The 18,524-nt window shown below is 39.2% G+C and overlaps 1 long non-coding RNA gene and 1 pseudogene across 1 annotated transcript in view; both read right to left on the reverse strand.

Moving 5' to 3' along the window:
- Positions 1-18,524, reverse strand: part of LOC132356944 (uncharacterized) — a 170,872-nt gene that overhangs the window by 140,643 nt on the left and 11,705 nt on the right. The gene's annotated exons all lie outside the window — the stretch shown is intronic.
- Positions 6,800-7,977, reverse strand: LOC132357860 (small ribosomal subunit protein eS1-like; annotated as a pseudogene).

The raw sequence follows: 18,524 nt of genomic DNA on the forward strand, positions 1-18,524 counted from the left end.
CCTCCCAGCTCCACATAACACCAAATGGCGAAAATCTCCCAGAGATCTCCATCTCAACACCAAGACCCAGCTTCACTCAACGACCAGCAAGCTACAGTGCTGGACACCCTATGCCAAACAACTAGCAAGACAGGAACACAGCCCCATCCATTAGCACAGAGGCTGCCTAAAATCATAATAAGGCCACAGACACCCCAAAACACACCACCAGACGTGGACGTGCCCACCAGAAAGACAAGATCCAGCCTCATCCACCAGAACAAAGGCACTAGTCCCCTCTACCAGGAAGCCTACACAACCCACTGAACCAACCTTAGCCACTGGGGACAGACACCAAAAACAACAGGAACTACGAACCTGCAGCCTGCGAAAAGGAGACCCCAAACACAGTAAGATAAGCAAAATGAGAAGACAGAAAAACACACAGCAGATGAAGGAGCAAGGTGAAAACACACCAGACCTAACAAATGAAGAGGAAATAGGCAGTCTACCTGAAAAAGAATTCAGAATAATGATAGTAAAGATGATCCAAAATCTTGGAAATAGAATAGACAAAATGCAAGAAACATTTAACAAGGACCTAGAAGAACTAAAGAGGAAACAAGCAACGATGAACAACACAATAAATGGAATTAAAAACACTCTAGAAGGGATCAATAGCAGAATAACTGAGGCAGAAGAACGGATAAGTGACCTGGAAGATAAAATAGTGGAAATAACTACTGCAGAGCAGAATAAAGAAAAAAGAATGAAAAGAACTGAGGACAGTCTCAGAGACCTCTGGGACAACATTAAACACACCAACATTCGAATTATAGGGGTCCCAGAAGAAGAAGAGAAAAAGAAAGGGACTGAGAAAATATTTGAAGAGATTATAGTTGAAAACTTCCCTAATATGGGAAAGGAAATAGTTAATCAAGCCCTGGAAACACAGAGAGTCCAACACAGGATAAATCCAAGGAGAAACACGCCAAGACACGTATTAATCAAACTATCAAAAATTAAATATAAAGAAAACATATTAAAAGCAACAAGGGAAAAACAACAAATAACACACAAGGGAATCCCCATAAGGTTAACAGCTGATCTTTCAGCAGAAACTCTGCAAGCCAGAAGAGAGTGGCAGGACATATTTAAAGTAATGAAGGAGAAAAACCTACAACCAAGATTACTCTACCCAGCAAGGATCTCATTCAGATTTGATGGAGAAATTAAAACCTTTACAGACAAGCAAAAGCTGAGAGAGTTCAACACCACCAAAACAGCTTTACAACAAATGCTAAAGGAACTTCTCTAGGCAAGAAATACAAGAGAAGGAAAACACCTACAATAACAAACCCAAAACATTTAAGAAAATGGGAATAGGAACATGCATATCAATAATTACCTTAAATGTAAATGGATTAAATGCTCCCACCAAAAGACACACACTGGCTGAATGGATACAAAAACAAGACCCATATATATGCTGTCTACAAGAGACCCACTTCAGACCTAGGGACACATACAGACTGAAAGTGAGGGGATGGAAAAAGATATTCCACGCAAATGGAAATCAAAAGAAAGCTGGAGTAGCAATTCTCATATCAGACAAAACAGACTTTAAAATAAAGACTATTACAAGAAACAAAGAAGGATACTACATAATGATCAAGGGATTGATCCAAGAAGAAGGTATAACAATTGTAAATATTTATGCACCCAACATAGGAGCAACTCAATACATAAGGCAAATACTAACAGCCATAAAAGGGGAAATCGACAGTAACACAATCATACTAGGGGACTTTAACACCCCACTTTCACCAATGCACAGATCATCCAAAATGAAAATAAATAAGGAAACACAAGTTTTAAATGATACATTAAACAAGATGGACTTAATTGATATTTCTAGGACATTCCACCCAAAAACAACAGAATACACATTTTTCTCAAGTGCTCATGGAACATTCTCCAGGACAGATCATATCGTGGGTCACAAATCAAATCTTGGTAAATTTTAGAAAACTGAAATCGTATCAAGTATCTTTTCTGACCACAATGCTATGAGACTAGATATCAATTACAGGAAAAGATCTGTAAAAAATACAAACACATGGAGGCTAAACAATACACTACTTAATAACCAAGTGATCACTGAAGAAATCAAAGGGGAAATCAAAAAATACCTAGAAACAAATGACAATGGAGACAGGACGACCCAAAACCTATGGGATACAGCAAAAGCAGTTCTAAGAGGGAAATTTATAGCAATACAATCCTACCTTAAGAAACAGGAAACATCTCAAAGGAACAACCTAACCTTGCACCTAAAGCAATTAGAGAAAGAAGAACAAAAAAAACCCCAAAGTTAGCAGAAGGAAAGAAATTATAAAGATCAGATCAGAAATAAATGAGAAAAAAATGAAGGAAACGATAGCAAAGATCAATAAAACTAAAAGCTGGTTCTTTGAGAAGATAAACAAAATTGATAAACCATTAGCCACACTCATCAAAAAAAAAAAAGGGAGAAAACTCAAATCAATAGAATTAGAAATGAAAAAGGAGAAGTAACAACTGACACTACAGAAATACAAAGGATCATGAGAGATTACTACAAGCAACTCTATGCCAATAAAATGGACAACCTGGAAGAAATGGACAAATTCTTAGAAATGCACAACCTGCCGAGACTGAACCAGGAAGAAATAGAAAATATGAACAGACCAATCACAAGCACTGAAATTGTAACTCTGATTAAAAATCTTCCAACAGACAAAAGCCCAGGACCACATGGCTTCACAGGCGAATTCTATCAAACATTTAGAGAAGAGCTAGCACCTATCCTTCTCAAACTCTTCCAAAATACTGCAGAGGGAGGAACACTCCCAAACTCATTCTACGAGGCCACCATCACCCTGATACCAAAACCAGGCAAAGATGTCACAAAGAAAGAAAACTACAGGCCAATATCACTGATGAACATAGATGCAAAAATCCTCAACAAAATACTAGCAAACAGAATCCAACAGTATATTAAAAGGATCATACACCATGATCAAGTGGGGTTTACTCCAGGAATGCAAGGATTCTTCAATATACGCAAATCAATCAACATGATACACCATATTAACAAATTGAAGGAGAAAAACCATATGATCATCTCAATAGATGCAGAGAAAGCTTTCAACAAAATTCAACACCCATTTATGATAAAAGCCCTGCAGAAAGTAGGCATAGAGGGAACTTTCCTCAACACAATAAAGGCCATATATGACAAACCCACAGCCAACATCATCCTCAGTGGTGAAAAACTGAAACCATTTCCACTAAGATCAGGAACAAGACAAGGTTGCCCACTCTCACCACTATTATTCAACATAGTTTTGGAAGTGTTAGCCACAGCAATCAGAGAAGGAACAGAAATAAAAGGAATCCAAATCAGAAAAGAAGAACTAAAGCTGTCACTGTTTGCAGATGACATGTTACTATACATAGAGAATCCTAAAGATGCTACCAGAAAACTACTAGAGCTAATCAATGAATTTCATAAAGTAGCAGGATACAAAACTAATGCACAGAAATCTCTTGCGTTCCTATACACTAATGATGAAAAATCTGAAGGTGAAATTAAGAAAACACTCCCATTTACAACTGCAAGAAAAAGAATAAAATATCTAGGAATAAACCCACCTAAGGAGACAAAAGACCTGTATGCAGAAAATTATAAGACACTGATGAAAGAAATTAAAGATGATACAAATAGATGGAGAGATATACCATGTTCTTGGATTGGAAGAATCAACATTGTGAAAATGACTACTACCCAAAGCAATCTACAGATTCAATGCAATCTCTATCAAACTACCACTGGCATTTTTCACAGAACTAGAACAAGAAATTTCACAATTTGTATGGAAACACACAAGACCCCGAATAGCCAAAGCAATCTTGAGAACGAAAAATGGAGCTGGAGGAATCAGGCTCCCTGACTTCAGACTATACTACAAAGCTACAGTAATCAAGACAGTATGGTACTGGCACAAAAACAGAAATATAGATCAATGGAACAGGATAGAAAGCCCAGAGATAAACCCACACACATATGGTCACCTTATCTTTGATAAAGGAGGCAAGAATATACAATGGAGAAAAGACAGCCTCTTCAATAAGTGGTGCTGGGAAAACTGGACAGCTACATGTAAAAGTATGAAATTAGAACACTCCCTAACACCATACACAAAAATAAACTCAAAATGGATTAAAGACCTAAATGTAAGGCCAAACACTATCAAACTCTTAGAGGAAAACATAGGCAGAACACTCTATGACATAAATCACAGCAAGATCCTTTTTGACCCAGCTCCTAGAGAAATGGAAATAAAAACAAAAATAAACAAATGGGACCTAATGAAACCTGAAAGCTTTTGCACAGCAAAGGAAACCATAAACAAGACAAAAAGACAACCCTCAGAATGGGAGAAAATATTTGCAAATGAAGCAACTGACAAAGGATTAATCTCCAAAATTTACAAGCAGCTCATGCAGCTCAATATCAAAAAAACAAACAACCCAATCCAAAAATGGGCAGAAGACCTAAATAGACATTTCTCCAAAGAAGATATACAGATTGCCAACAAACACATGAAAGAATGCTCAACATCATTAATCATTAGAGAAATGCAAATCAGAACTACGCTAAGATATCATCTCACACCGGTCAGAATGGCCATCATCAAAAAATCTACGAACAGTAAATGCTGGAGAGGGTGTGGAGAAAGGGGAACACTCTTGCACTGTTGGCGGGAATGTAAATTGATACAGCCACTATGGAGAACAGTATGGAGGTTCCTTAAAAAACTAAAAATAGAACTACCATACGACCCAGCAATCCCACTACTGGGCATATACCCTGAGAAAACCAGAATTCAAAAAGAGTCATGTACCAAAATATTCATTGCAGCTCTATTTACAATAGACAGGACATGGAAGCAACCTAAGTGTCCATCATCAGATGAATGGATAAAGAAGATGTGGCACATATATACAATGGAATATTACTCAGCCATAAAAGGAAACGAAATTGAGTTATTTGTAGTGAGGTGGATGGACCTAGAGTCTGTCCTACAGAGTGAAGTAAGTCAGAAAGAGAAAAACAAATACAGTATGCTAACACATATATATGGAATCTAAGGGGAAAAAAAAGGTCATGAAGAACCTAGTGGCAAGATGGGAATAAAGACACAGACCTACTAGAGAATGGACTTGAGGATATGGGGAGGGGGAAGGGTAAGCTGTGACAAAGTGAGAGAGTGGCATGGACATATATACACTACCAAACGTAAAATAGATAGCTAGTGGGAAGCAACCGCATAGCACAGGGAGATCAGCTTGGTGCTTTGTGACCACCTAGAGGGGTGGGATGGGGAGGGTGGGAGGGAGGGACATGCAAGAGGGAAGAGATATGGGAACATATGTATATGTATAACTGATTCACTTTGCTATAAAGTAGAAACTAACACACCATTGTAAAGCAATTATACTCCAATAAAGATGTTAAAAAAAAAGTGAACTAAAAAAAAAGCAGAGACTGTTAGACTGGATTAAAATACAAGATCCAACTATATGCTGTCACAATTTAGATTCAAAGATACAAATAGATTGAAAGTAAAAGGATGGAAAAAGATATATGGTGCAAACAGCAACCACAAGAAAGCTGGAGTGGCTATACTAATATCAAATAAAATAGACTTTAAAACAAAAAAAAATGTTACTAGAGATTAAAAAGTATATTTTATAATGATAAAAGTGTTAATACATCTGGAAGATAAAACAAGTATAAACATATATGCACCTAACAACCCAAAATACATGAAGTAAAAACTGACAAACATTAAGGGAGAAATGGACAAGTCAACAATAATGGAAACTTCAATAGCCCCCAGTCAATAATGGATAGAACAATTAGGTAGAAGGCCTAACTGGCAGATGATCAACAAGGAAATAAGACACTTGAGCAGCATTATAAACCAACTAAACAGACACCCATAGAACACTTCACTCAATAACAGCAGAATATAAATTCTTCTCAAGTGCACAGAAACATTCTCCAAATAAGACCATATGTTAGGCCAGAAAATAAACCTCAAAGAATGAGAAAAACAAATATCATATGGTAAGGCATATATGTGGAATCTAGAAAAATGGTACAGATGAACCTGTTTGCAAGGCAAAAATAGAGACACAGACGTAGAGAACAAAAGTATGGACACCAAGGGGCGAAGGGGGGGATGGGATGAGCTGCAAGATTGAGATTGACATATATACACTAATATGTATAAAATAAATAACTAATGAGAACCTGCTGTATAGCATAGGGAACTCTACTTAATGCTCTGTGGTGACCTAAATGGGACGGAAATCCGAAAAAGAAGGGATATATGTATACATATAGCTGATTCACTTCACTGTACAGCAGAAGTTAACATTATAAAGCAACTATACCCCAATAAAAAAATTTAATAAGTAAATAAAAGGATTGAAATAATAGGAAGTATGTTCTCTAATCACAACAGAATGATATTAGAAATCAATAAGTGAAAGAAATTTGGAAAACTCATAAATAAGAGAAAATTAAACAACACACTCCACTCTGACTTGCTTGAGACATTTTCTGAGGTGTTTGAGACTCCTCCTTACTATTTAAGAGTCTTCCTGTCAGACTGAGACACTTTTTGACATGTTTGAGATCCTTCCTCCTTTCTTCTTTTTGGTCACAAATAAGACTTTTTATTTGTCACGACTAAAAGTCTGAATTTTAAACAGATTCTTGGACTGGTGGCTCATTTCCATCAGCTTGTTCAACTTTAGTACCTGTCTCATCCCCAGTAGATTTTCCAGAACTACTACCGTCACAAATAAGCCCCATGAGTTTTCCCAATTCAAACATGGGCTTCTTTAGCATCCTTACTTCTCTAACAAAGACATCATGGAGTGGATAAATACATTGGCAAACCTCTTCTATGTCTTTTCCAATGCTGTCTGGAATCAATTTTTTTTTTTAAAGACTTTTTTTTTTTTAAAGGAATTCCTTTATTTTTATTATTTATTTATTTATTTATTTATTTATTTTTGGCTGTGTTGGGTCTTCGTTTCTGTGCAAGGGCTTTCTCTAGTTGCGGCAAGCGGGGGCCACTCTTCGTCGCGGTGCGCGGGCCTCTCACTATTGCGGCCTCTCTTGTTGCAGAGCACAAGCTCCAGATGCGCAGGCTCAGTAGTTGTGGCTCACGGGCCCAGTTGCTCCTTGGCATGTGGGATCTTCCCAGGCCAGGGCTCGAACCCGTGTCCCCTGCATTAGCAGGCAGATTCTCAACCACTGCGCCACCAGGGAAGCCCTGGAATCAATTTATTGACCACTTCTTTCAAGTCATTTGTCTACACCTCTAGGGTCATGATTTCCATCATCTTCTTCTGGATTTGGCAGACCTGTTGGTGCTAATTATAAGACCTCTTCCAAATCTAATTCTTGCATTTTTTAATAAAATAGACAAAGCAAATAACTTTCAGTAGTCTTGACATTGACATGAGCGTCAACCATGGGCTGCCATTTTTTGACCATGGAGCACATTTTGTCCCAGGTAAACTCCATGCTATGGAAGTTAGTCAGGCAGTTTTGCCCTGAATATCCTCAGTAATTAGCTTGAGTATTCTAAATGCAACTGCACCATTCTGCAGATCAGCAAGGCTCATTTCAAAAACATGATATCATTTGGTTCCTTGAGTTCTCATGACTAGTGTTTTTCCAACATTTCTTATATTGAACACAGCTGGTGCTTTCACATTATACCAGTCTTTCTTAGAAATTGGATCAACCACTTTCTTCTTGGCTCCCTTTTTGCTGCCTTTCATTAGGCGCTTGTTCCTGCCAACTATCAAGGTGCTGCTCAGAGCCCTTCCTTGGTTTTGAGACTCTTTCTGACTTCTCCATCCAGACATGTTTGTGATCCTTCCCTTCCTATTTGAGATTCTCCCTGACTTGTCTGACCCTCTTCCTGACATACATGAGTGTCTTCCTGGCCTATTTGAGACCCATCCTTAAATATATATATATATACATATAAGAACACTAAGACTTTGCCTGACATTTTTTTTAACATTTTTATTGGAGTATAATTGCTTTACAATGGTGTGTTAGTTTCTGCTTTATAGCAAAATGAATCAGTTATAGATATACATATAACCCCATATCTCTTCCCTCTTGCGTCTCCCTCCCTCCCACCCTCCCTATCCCACCCTTCTAGCTGGTCACAAAGCACCGAGCTGATCTCCCTGTGCTATGTGACTGCTTCCCACTAGCTATCTATTTTACATTTGGTAGTGTATATATGTCCATATATACACTACCACTCTCTCACTTTGTCCCAGCTTACCCTTCCCCCTCCCCATGTCCTCAAGTCCATTCTCTAGTAGGTCTGTGTCTTTATTCCCATCTTGCCCCTAGTTTCTTAATGACCTTTTTTTTTTTTTTTTTAGATTCCATATATATGTGTTAGCATACGGTATTTGTTTTTCTCTTTCTGACTTACTTCACTCTGTAGGACAGACTCTAGGTCCATCCACCTCACTACAAATAACTCAATTTCGTTTCTTTATATGGTGAGTAATATTCCATTGTATATATGTGCCACATCTTCTTTATCCATTCATCTGTTGATGGACACTTAGGTTGCTTCCATGTCCTGTCTATTGTAAATAGAGCTGCAGTGAACATTGTGGTACATGAATCTTTTTGAATTATGGTTTTCTCAGGTTATATGCACAGTAGTGGGATTGCTGGGTCGTATGGTAGTTCTATTTTTAGTTTTTTAGGGAACCTCCATACTGTTCTCCATAGGGGCTGTAACAATTTACATTCCCACCAACAGTGTATGAGGGTTCCATTTTCTCCACACCCTCTCCAGCATTTATTGTTTCTAGATTTTTTGATGATGGCCATTCTGACCGGTGTGAGATGATATTGCATTGTAGTTTTGATTTACGTTTCTCTAACGACTAATGATGTTCAGCATTCTTTCATGTGTTTGTTGGCAATCTGTATATCTTCTTTGGAGAAATGTCTATTTAGGCCTTCTGCCCATTTTTGGATTGGGGTGTTTGTTTTTTTGATATTGAGCTGCATGAGCTGCTTGTAAATTTTGGAGATTAATCCTTTGTCAGTTGCTTCATTTGCAAATATTTTCTCCCATTCTGAGGGTTGTGTTTTCGTCTTGTTTATGGTTTCCTTTGCTGTGCAAAAGCTTTCAGGTTCCATTAGGTCCCATTTGTTTATTTTTGTTTTTATTTCCATTTCTCTAGGAGCTGGGTCAAAAAGGATCTTGCTGTGATTTATGTCATAGAGTGTTCTGCCTATGTTTTCCTCTAAGAGTTTGATAGTGTTTGGCCTTACATTTAGGTCTTTAATCCATTTTGAGTTTATTTTTGTGTATGGTGTTAGGGAGTGTTCTAATTTCATACTTTTACATGTAGCTGTCCAGTTTTCCCAGCACCACTTATTGAAGAGGCTGTCTTTTCTCCATTGTATATTCTTGCCTCCTTTATCAAAGATAAGGTGACCATATGTGTGTGGGTTTATCTCTGGGCTTTCTATCCTGTTCCATTGATCTATATTTCTGTTTTTGTGCCAGTACCATACTGTCTTGATTACTGTAGCTTTGTAGTATAGTCTGAAGTCAGGGAGCCTGATTCCTCCAGCTCCATTTTTCGTTCTCAAGATTGCTTTGGCTATTCGGGGTCTTGTGTGTTTCCATACAAATTGTGAAATTTCTTGTTCTAGTTCTGTGAAAAATGCCAGTGGTAGTTTGGTAGGGATTGCATTGAATCTGTAGATTGCTTTGGGTAGTAGTCATTTTCACAATGTTGATTCTTCCAATCCAAGAACATGGTATATCTCTCCATCTATTTGTATCATCTTTAATTTCTTTCATCAGTGTCTTATAATTTTCTGCATACAGGTCTTTTGTCTCCTTAGGTAGGTTTATTCCTAGATATTTTATTCTTTTTCTTGCAGTTGTAAATGGGAGTGTTTTCTTAATTTCACTTTCAGATTTTTCATCATTAGTGTATAGGAACGCAAGAGATTTCTGTGCATTAGTTTTGTATCCTGCTACTTTACCAAATTCATTGATTAGCTCTAGTAGTTTTCTGGTGGCATCTTTAGGATTCTCTATGTATAGTATCATGTCATCTGCAAACAGTGACAGCTTTACTTCTTCTTTTCCGATTTGGATTCCTTTTATTTCTTTTCCTTCTCTGATTGCTGTGGCTAACACTTCCAAAACTATGTTGAATAATAGTGGTGAGAGTGGGCAACCTTGTCTTGTTCCTGATCTTAGTGGAAGTGGTTTCAGTTTTTCACCATTGAGGATGATGTTGGCTGTGGGTTTGTCATGTATGGCTTTTATTATGTTGAGGTAAGTTCCTTTTATGCCTACTTTCTGAAGGGTTTTTATCATAAATGGGTGTTGAATTTTGTCAAAAGCTTTCTCTGCATCTATTGAGATGATCATATGGTTTTTCTCCTTCAATTTGTTAATATGGTGTATCACACTGATTGATTTGCGTATATTGAAGAATCCTTGCATTCCTGGGATAAACCCCACTTGATCATGGTGTATGATCCTTTTAATGTGCCATTGCATTCTGTTTGCTAGAATTTTGTTGAGGATTTTTGCATCTGGGTTCATCAGTGATATTGGCCTGTAGTTTTCTTTCTTTGTGACATCTTTGTCTGGTTTTGGTATCAGGGTGAGGGTGGCCTCATAGAATGAGTTTGGGAGTGTTCCTCCCTCTGCTATATTTTGGAAGAGTTTGAGAAGGACAGGTGTTAGCTCTTCTCTAAATGTTTGATAGAATTCTCCTGTGAAGCCATCTGGTCCAGGGCTTTTGTTTGTTGGAAGATTTTTAATCAGAGTTACAATTTCAGTGCTTGTGATTGGTCTGTTCATATTTTCTACTTCTTCCTGGTTCAGTCTCGGCAGGTTGTGCATTTCTAAGAATTTGTCCATTTCTTCCAGGTTGTCCATTTTATTGGCATAGAGTTGCTTGTAGTAATCTCTCATGATCCTTTGTATTTCTGCAGTGTCAGTTGTTACTTCCCCTTTTTCATTTCTAATTCTATTGATTTGAGTCTTCTCCCTTTTTTTCTTGAGGAGTCTGGCTAATGGCTTATCAATTTTGTTTATCTTCTCAAAGAACCAGCTTTTAGTTTTATTGATCTTTGCTATCGTTTCCTTCATTTTTTTCTCATTTATTTCTGATCTGACCTTTATAATTTCTTTCCTTCTGCTAACTTTGGGGTTTTTTTGTTCTTCTTTCTCTAATTGCTTTAGGTGTCAGGTTAGGTTGTTTATTTGAGTTGTTTCTTGTTTCTTAAGCTAGGATTGTATTGCTATAAACTTCCCTTTTAGATTAGAACTGCTTTTGCTGCATCCCATAGGTTTTGGGTCATCGTGTTTTCATTGTCATTTGTTTCTAGGTATTTTTTGATTTCCTCTTTGATTTCTTCAGTGATCTCTTGGTTATTAAGTAGTGTATTGTTTATCCTCCATTTGTTTGTATTTTTAACAGATTTTTTCCTGTAATTGATATCTAGTCTCATAGCATTGTGGTCAGAAAAGATACTTGATACGATTTCAATTTTCTTAAATTTACGAAGGCTTGATTTGTGACCCAAGATATGATCTATCCTGGAGAATGTTCCATGAGCATTTGAGAAGTGTAATCTGTTGTTTTTGGATGGAATGTCCTAGAAATATCAATTAAGTCCATCTTGTTTAATGTATCATTTAAAGCTTGTGTTTCCTTATTTAGTTTCATTTTGGATGATCTGTCCATTGGTGAAAGTGGGGTGTTAAAGTCCCCTAGTATGATTGTGTTACTGTCGATTTCCCCTTTTATGGCTGTTAGTATTTGTCTTAGGTATTGAGGTGCTCCTATGTTGGGTGCATAGATATTTACAATTGTTATACCTTCCTCTTGGATCAATCCCTTGATCATTATGTAGTGTCCTTCTTTGTCTCTTGTAATAGTCTTTATTTTAAAGTCTGTTTTGTCTGATATGAGAATTGCTACTCCAGCTTTCTTTTGATTTCCATTTGCATGGAATATCTTTTTCCATCCCCTCACTTTCAGTCTGTATGTGTCCCTAGGTCTGAAGTGGGTCTCTTGTAGACAGCAAATATACAGGTCTTGTTTTTGTATCCATTCAGCCAGTCTATCTTTTGGTTGGAGCATTTAATCCATTTACATTTAAGGTAATTATCGATATGTATGTTCCTATTCCCATCTTCTTAATTATTTTGCGTTTGTTATTGTAGGTGTTTTCCTTCTCTTGTGTTTCTTGCCTAGAGAAGTTCCTTTAGCATTTGTTGTAAAGCTGGTTTGGTGATGCTGAATTCTCTTAGCTTTTGCTTGTCTGTAAAGGTTTTAATTTCTCTGTCAAATCTGAATGAGATCCTTGCTGGATAGAGTAATCTTGGTTGTAGGTTTTTCCCTTTCATGACTTTAAATATGTCCTGCCACTCCCTTCTGGCTTGCAGAGTTTGTGCTGAAAGATCAGCTGTTAACCTTATGGGGATTCCCTCGTATGTTATTTGTTGTTTTTCTCTTGCTGCTTTTAATATTTTTTCTTTGTATTTAATTTTTGATAGTTTGATTAATATGTATCTTGGCATGTTTCTCCTTGGATTTATCCTGTATGGGACTCTCTGTGCTTCCTGGACTTGATTAACTATTTCCTTTCCCATATTAGGGAAGTTTTCAACTATAATCTCTTCAAATATTTTCTCAGTCCCTTTCTTTTTCTCTTCTTCTTCTGGGAGCCCTATAATTCGAACGTTGGTGCATTTAATATTGTCCCAGAGGTCTCTGAGACTGTCCTCAGTTCATTCTTTTTTCTTTATTCTGCTCTGCAGTAGTTATTTCCACTATTTTATCTCCAGGTCACTTATCCGTTCTTCTGCCTCAGTTATTCTGCTATTGATCCCTTCTAGAGAATTTTTTATTTCATTTATTGTGTTGTTCATGATTGTTTGTTTGCTCTTTAGTTCTTCTAGGTCCCTATTTTCTCCATTCTATTTCCAAGATTTTGGATCGTCTTTACTATCATTATTCTGAATTCTTTTTCAGGTAGACTGCCTATTTCCTCTTCATTTGTTAGGTCTGGTGGGTTTTTACCTTGCTCCTTCATCTGCTGTGTGTTTCTTTGTCTTCTCACTTTGCTTAACTTACTGTGTTTGGGGGTCTCCTTTTCGCAGGCTGCAGATTCTTAGTTCCCGTTGTTTTTGGTGTCTGCCCCCAGTGGCTAAGGTTGGTTCAGTGGGTTGTGTAGGCTTCCTGGTGGAGGGGACTAGTGCCTGTGTTCTGGTGGATGAGGCTGAATCTTGGCTTTCTGGTGGGCAGGTCCACATCTGGTGGTGTGTTTTGGGGTGTCTGTGACCTTATTATGATTTTAGGCAGCCTCTCTGCTAATGGGTGGGGTTGTGTTCCTGTCTTGCTGGTTTGTTTGGCATAGGGTGTCCAGCACTATAGCTTGCTGGTCATTGAGTGGAGTTGGGTCTTGGCGTTGAGATGGAGATCTCTGGGAGATTTTCGCCATCTGATATTATGTGCAGCTGGGAGGTCTCTGGTGGGCCAATGTCCTGAAGTTGGCTCTCCCACCTCAGAGGCACAGCCCTGACGCCTGGCTGGAGCACCAAGAGCCTGTCCTCCACACGGAAAAAGAGAAAATGGGAAAAAATATATTTGTATCATTGCTCCCAAAGTCCACCTCCTCAATTTGGGATGACCTGTTGTCTATTCAGGTATTCCACAGATGCAGGGTACATCAAGTTGACTGTGGAGCTTTAATCCGCTGCTTCTGAGGCTGCTGGGAGAAATTTCCCTTTCTCTTCTTTGTTCGTACAGCTCCTGGGGTTCAGCTTTAGATTTGGACCCGCCTCTGCGTGTAGGTCGCCTGAGGGCATCTGTTCTTCGCTCAGACAGGACGGGGTTAAAGGAGCAGCTGCTTCGGGGGATCTGGCTCGCCCAGGCCGCGGGGAGGGAGGGGTACAGAGGAGGCGGGGCGAGCCTGCGGCGGCAGAGGCCAGCGTGACGTTGCACCAGCCTGAGGCGCACCGTGCGTTCTCCCGGGAAAGTTGTCCCTGGACTACGGGACCCTGGCAGTGGCGGGCTGCACAGGCTCCCGGGAGGGGCGGTGTGGATAGTGACCTGTGCTCGCACACAGGCTTCTTGGTGGCGGCAGCAGCAGCCTTAGCGTCTCATGCCCGTCTCTGGGGTCCACGCTGATAGTTGCGGCTCGCGCCCGTGTCTGGAGCTCCTTTAAGCGGCGGTCTTAATCCCCTCTCCTCGCGCACCAGGAAACAAAGAGGCAAGAAAAGGTCTCTTGCCTCTTCAGCAGCTCCAGACTTTTTCCGGGACTCCCTCCCGGCTAGCTGTGGTGCGCTAACCCCTTCAGGCTGTGTTCACGCCACCAACCCCAGTCCTCTCCCTGGGATCCGACTGAAGCCCGAGCCTCAGCTCCCAGCCCCCGCCTGCCCCGGCGGGTGAGCAGACAAGCCTCTCGGGCTGGTGAGTGCTGGTCGGCACCAATCCTCCGTGCAGGAATCTCTCCACTTTGCCCTCCGCACCCCTGTGGCTGCGCTCTCCTCCGTGGCTCCGAAGCTCCCCCCTCTGCCACCCGCAGTCTCCGCCCGCGAAGGGGCTTCCTAGTGCGTGGAAACCTTTCCTCCTTCACAGTTCCCTCCCACTGGTGCAGGTCCCGTCCCTATTCTTTTGTCTCTGTTTTTTCTTTTTTCTTTTGCCTACCCAGGTACATGGGGAGTTTCTTGCCTTTTGGGAGGTCTGAGATCTTCTGCCAGCGTTCAGTAGGTGTTCTGTAGGAGTTGTTCCACATGTAGATGTATTTCTGATGTATTTGTGGGGAGGAAGGTGATCTCCACATCTTACTCTTCCGCCATCTTGAAGCTCCTCCCCTTCCTGACATCTTTAAGGCCCTTTCAGTTTTGTTTGAGACTCTTTCTGATGATATTGAGACCCTTCCTGAGTGCTGAATCGATCCCTGGTGCAGTCTTAAGAAGAGGCAAAAAGACCGTTAGCCTCAGACCTGAAAGAACCTTTCTTTAAGCATCTAGTCAAGAAATGTCTATGACCATATATCAAGAAAAACTCATCAATACTTTTTCCAACCCTCAATTGCAAATGGAAAATAGAGACTTTTGTTGGTCATTTTCCTAGTCTTTTAATTAAAATTTTCTACAATTTTGTTTGTGTCAGTGTTTTTCATTAGAATATAGTTTTAGCTGTTGTCTTGGAGAACCAAAATAATAATGTCTTACACAATAGAAAGCAGTTCATTTCTCCTTCGCGTTAACACCTGGGCACATGTGGTCCAGGGCTGCCTTCTCAGTACCATGATGGTTCCCAGGCTCCTCTGTCTTATGGAATTGCCATGCCCAGGTGGAGCTTTTCCACATGGTCCAAGATGGCTCATTAGCACATCCCTCTTCCATCTTCCGGCCAAAAAGAGGAGGGAAAAGATAGGGGGTAGCAAACTCTGCCCTTTTAAGGACATGACCCGCAAATTGCACATATCACTTCTCCTCACATATTGTTGGCCAGAATGCAGTCACATGACCATACCTAGCTATAAAGGAAGCTGAGTAATATAGTCTCTATTCTGGGAAGCATTTTACCTTATTAAACTCAGGTTTCTATTACTACCAAAAAAAAACCCAAAAAAGACAAAAAGGCTACTGGGGAAAAATGAGCAGTCTCCCATTCTGAAACTTGGAAATTTTTAATTTGGCTTAAAAAAAATTTCCCTCTCTGACAAGAGACAAAAGTGGAATTTTCCTCCCTTTTCTCTTCCTTAACTTGGTAGCTCCCACAGAATAGTTTTAAATTCTAAGCAATGAAAACCAAGGGGGAAAAGGTTGCTGAAAACTGGAGTATTTATTTGTAACCAAAAATTACTTGGACTATCACACTGGTACCTAAAGACCAACCTGAATTTTGTAATTGAATGCCTGTGCATGCAGCAAAAGCTCAGAACATTTTGAGATGCAGAGCAGTATCAGATCACCATCTGGACCATAAATAATTTATACATTTTAAATACCTGGGAATCACATGGGTCAAGAATAAATAATATACGAAATCTCAGTGAGAAAAAAATTCTCCAAACATTGTATCTGTGAATCCAATTTAAACCCTAATGACAGTTCTGAGAATTGGATTAAAATTCAGGAAAGGCCCCTAGTGCTTACGTAAAACTAAATGAACATTATTCTTGATTTTTTAAAATATATAAAGAATGGCTGATCAAATTAAGCTTAAATCTCCACAATCCAGTCATAGGACTGTGGCACCAACCGGGATTGAACTCCACATCCAATGCCCTGTCTTTGGGTAAGACTTTGAGGTAAGACTCCCTTATCAGATTCTGACCAAATAGTGACTTTACACACTGGGCCCTGAGTTTGTGCAATATGGTCAATGCTTTAGGGGTTTTTGAGAGAGTTTGCTGAGGTATCTGATTCTTGAAGAAAGAACACGGTAGAAAGAGATACGGGGGGCTGGTCTTAGTTGGTGGTGAGAAGGTGAGACAGAGCACTGGTCTACCCCAGATCCTGGGGGTGAGGCACTGGCAGGGGGTAAGGTCAAGCTGGACATTGTCATAAAGTCACAAGAGAAGCTCTTCCAGGGTGGAGCCAGGAGCCTGAAGCCTAGAAATAAACTAGGTTAGGAACTGGCAAGGTAACTTGACCACTGACCTTCACCAAGCACTTGTCAGTGACCTTGGTCAGCCTTTACAGGCCCAGCCATCTACCTGCCAACCACTCTCTGGGCAGTGCCTTAAAGGCCCCACAGATGAAGCTTCAGCATTATACTCTCTAGGATGGATTTCAATGAGTTGGTTGGGCATTTTTCTGTCTTACTGGGAAATGAGGGGTCATGTGCAGTCCCCCTGAATTTGAACATGTGTGAACACAAATGTGTGTTTTTGAGTACTGAGAATTTTTATTTCAAATATATTGAAAGAGTTCTTTTGGACTTAGATGTTTGTTTTTATCATCTATCACTTTGGATATACATAAAAAGGAAAATTATATTACAAAATAAATTGGTGAAGGTATTCCTGAGGCTTCTTCACATTCAGAACCCCACTTTTCTGAACTTTTTAAATTGAGGTATAGCATACATAAAGTATATAAAGTGCACTAGTCCTAAAGTTGATTTTCACTTATATGTGGAATCTAAAAAAAAAAAAAAACTTGTAGAAGCAGGGGGTAGAATGGCGCTTACCAGGAGCTGGGGGTGGGGGAATGGGAGAGTTGTTGTTTAAGGGTACAAACTTGCAACTAGTAGATAAATAAGTCCTGGACACTATACACAGTACAGTGATTATAGATACCAAAATTGTATTATAAACTTTAAACTTGCTAAGAGACTAGATCTTAATTGTTCCCAACAGTAGAAGAAATGATACTTATGTGACATGATAGAGGTGTTAACTAATGCTACAATGGCAATCATACCACAATATAAATATATCAATCTATATATTGTACACCTTGAACTTACACAATCTTACATGTCAAATATATCTCAATAAATAAAATAAATTTATATATATATAATTGGTGGGAATATAAATTGATACAACCACTTTGGAAAATAGTTTTACAATATGTACTAAAGTTAAACATATTCTTACCAGCAATTCCACTCCTGAGTATATACCCAAGAGAAATGAGTGCATATGTTCACCAAAATACATGTATAAGAACATTCATAGCAGCACTATTCATACTAGTCAACATTGGCAACAACGAAAATGTCCATCAACAGGAGAATGGATAAATACATTGGTGGTATATTCATACAATAGAATAATACACAGCCACGAAAAAGAACAATGACTAAGATACACAATAACATGGGTGAATATCACAGATACCGTGATGAATGAAAGAAGCCAGACACAAAAGAGTACATACTGTATGATTCCATCTATATCAAGTTCAAGAACAGGCAAAACTAAGAGATTGTGATAGAAGTCAAAATAATGATTACCTCTTGGAGGTGGTGTTATTAACAAAAGCAATAAACGCTCATTGTAAAACACAAACAGTGCTGCCAGGGCCTCTCTTCCCCCATGTATCTGCAAAAGTAACTTCTCACCTTTAAGTCTTTGTTCAAATGTCACCGAGTCAGCAAGGCCTATTCTGACCACCCTATTATAAATTGCAATCCACACCCCTCAACTCCTGATCCTTTGTACCATACTTTCTCACTTTTTCTATTTTACCTTTTTCCTTCTAAAATACTCCAGAATTTACTTATTATATTTTTGGCTTACTACCTTGTCCCCTCGCTAGAATGTAAGCTCCACATCCAGTGACTAGTCTTTGTGGGGAGTATAAAGACCCAGCCCACTTGCCCCAGTTCAGGGCATCACGATAGGCTTATCCCCACTCCAGAGC

Source organism: Balaenoptera ricei, chromosome X (assembly GCF_028023285.1).
Source record: "Balaenoptera ricei isolate mBalRic1 chromosome X, mBalRic1.hap2, whole genome shotgun sequence".
NCBI lineage: Eukaryota > Metazoa > Chordata > Mammalia > Artiodactyla > Balaenopteridae > Balaenoptera > Balaenoptera ricei.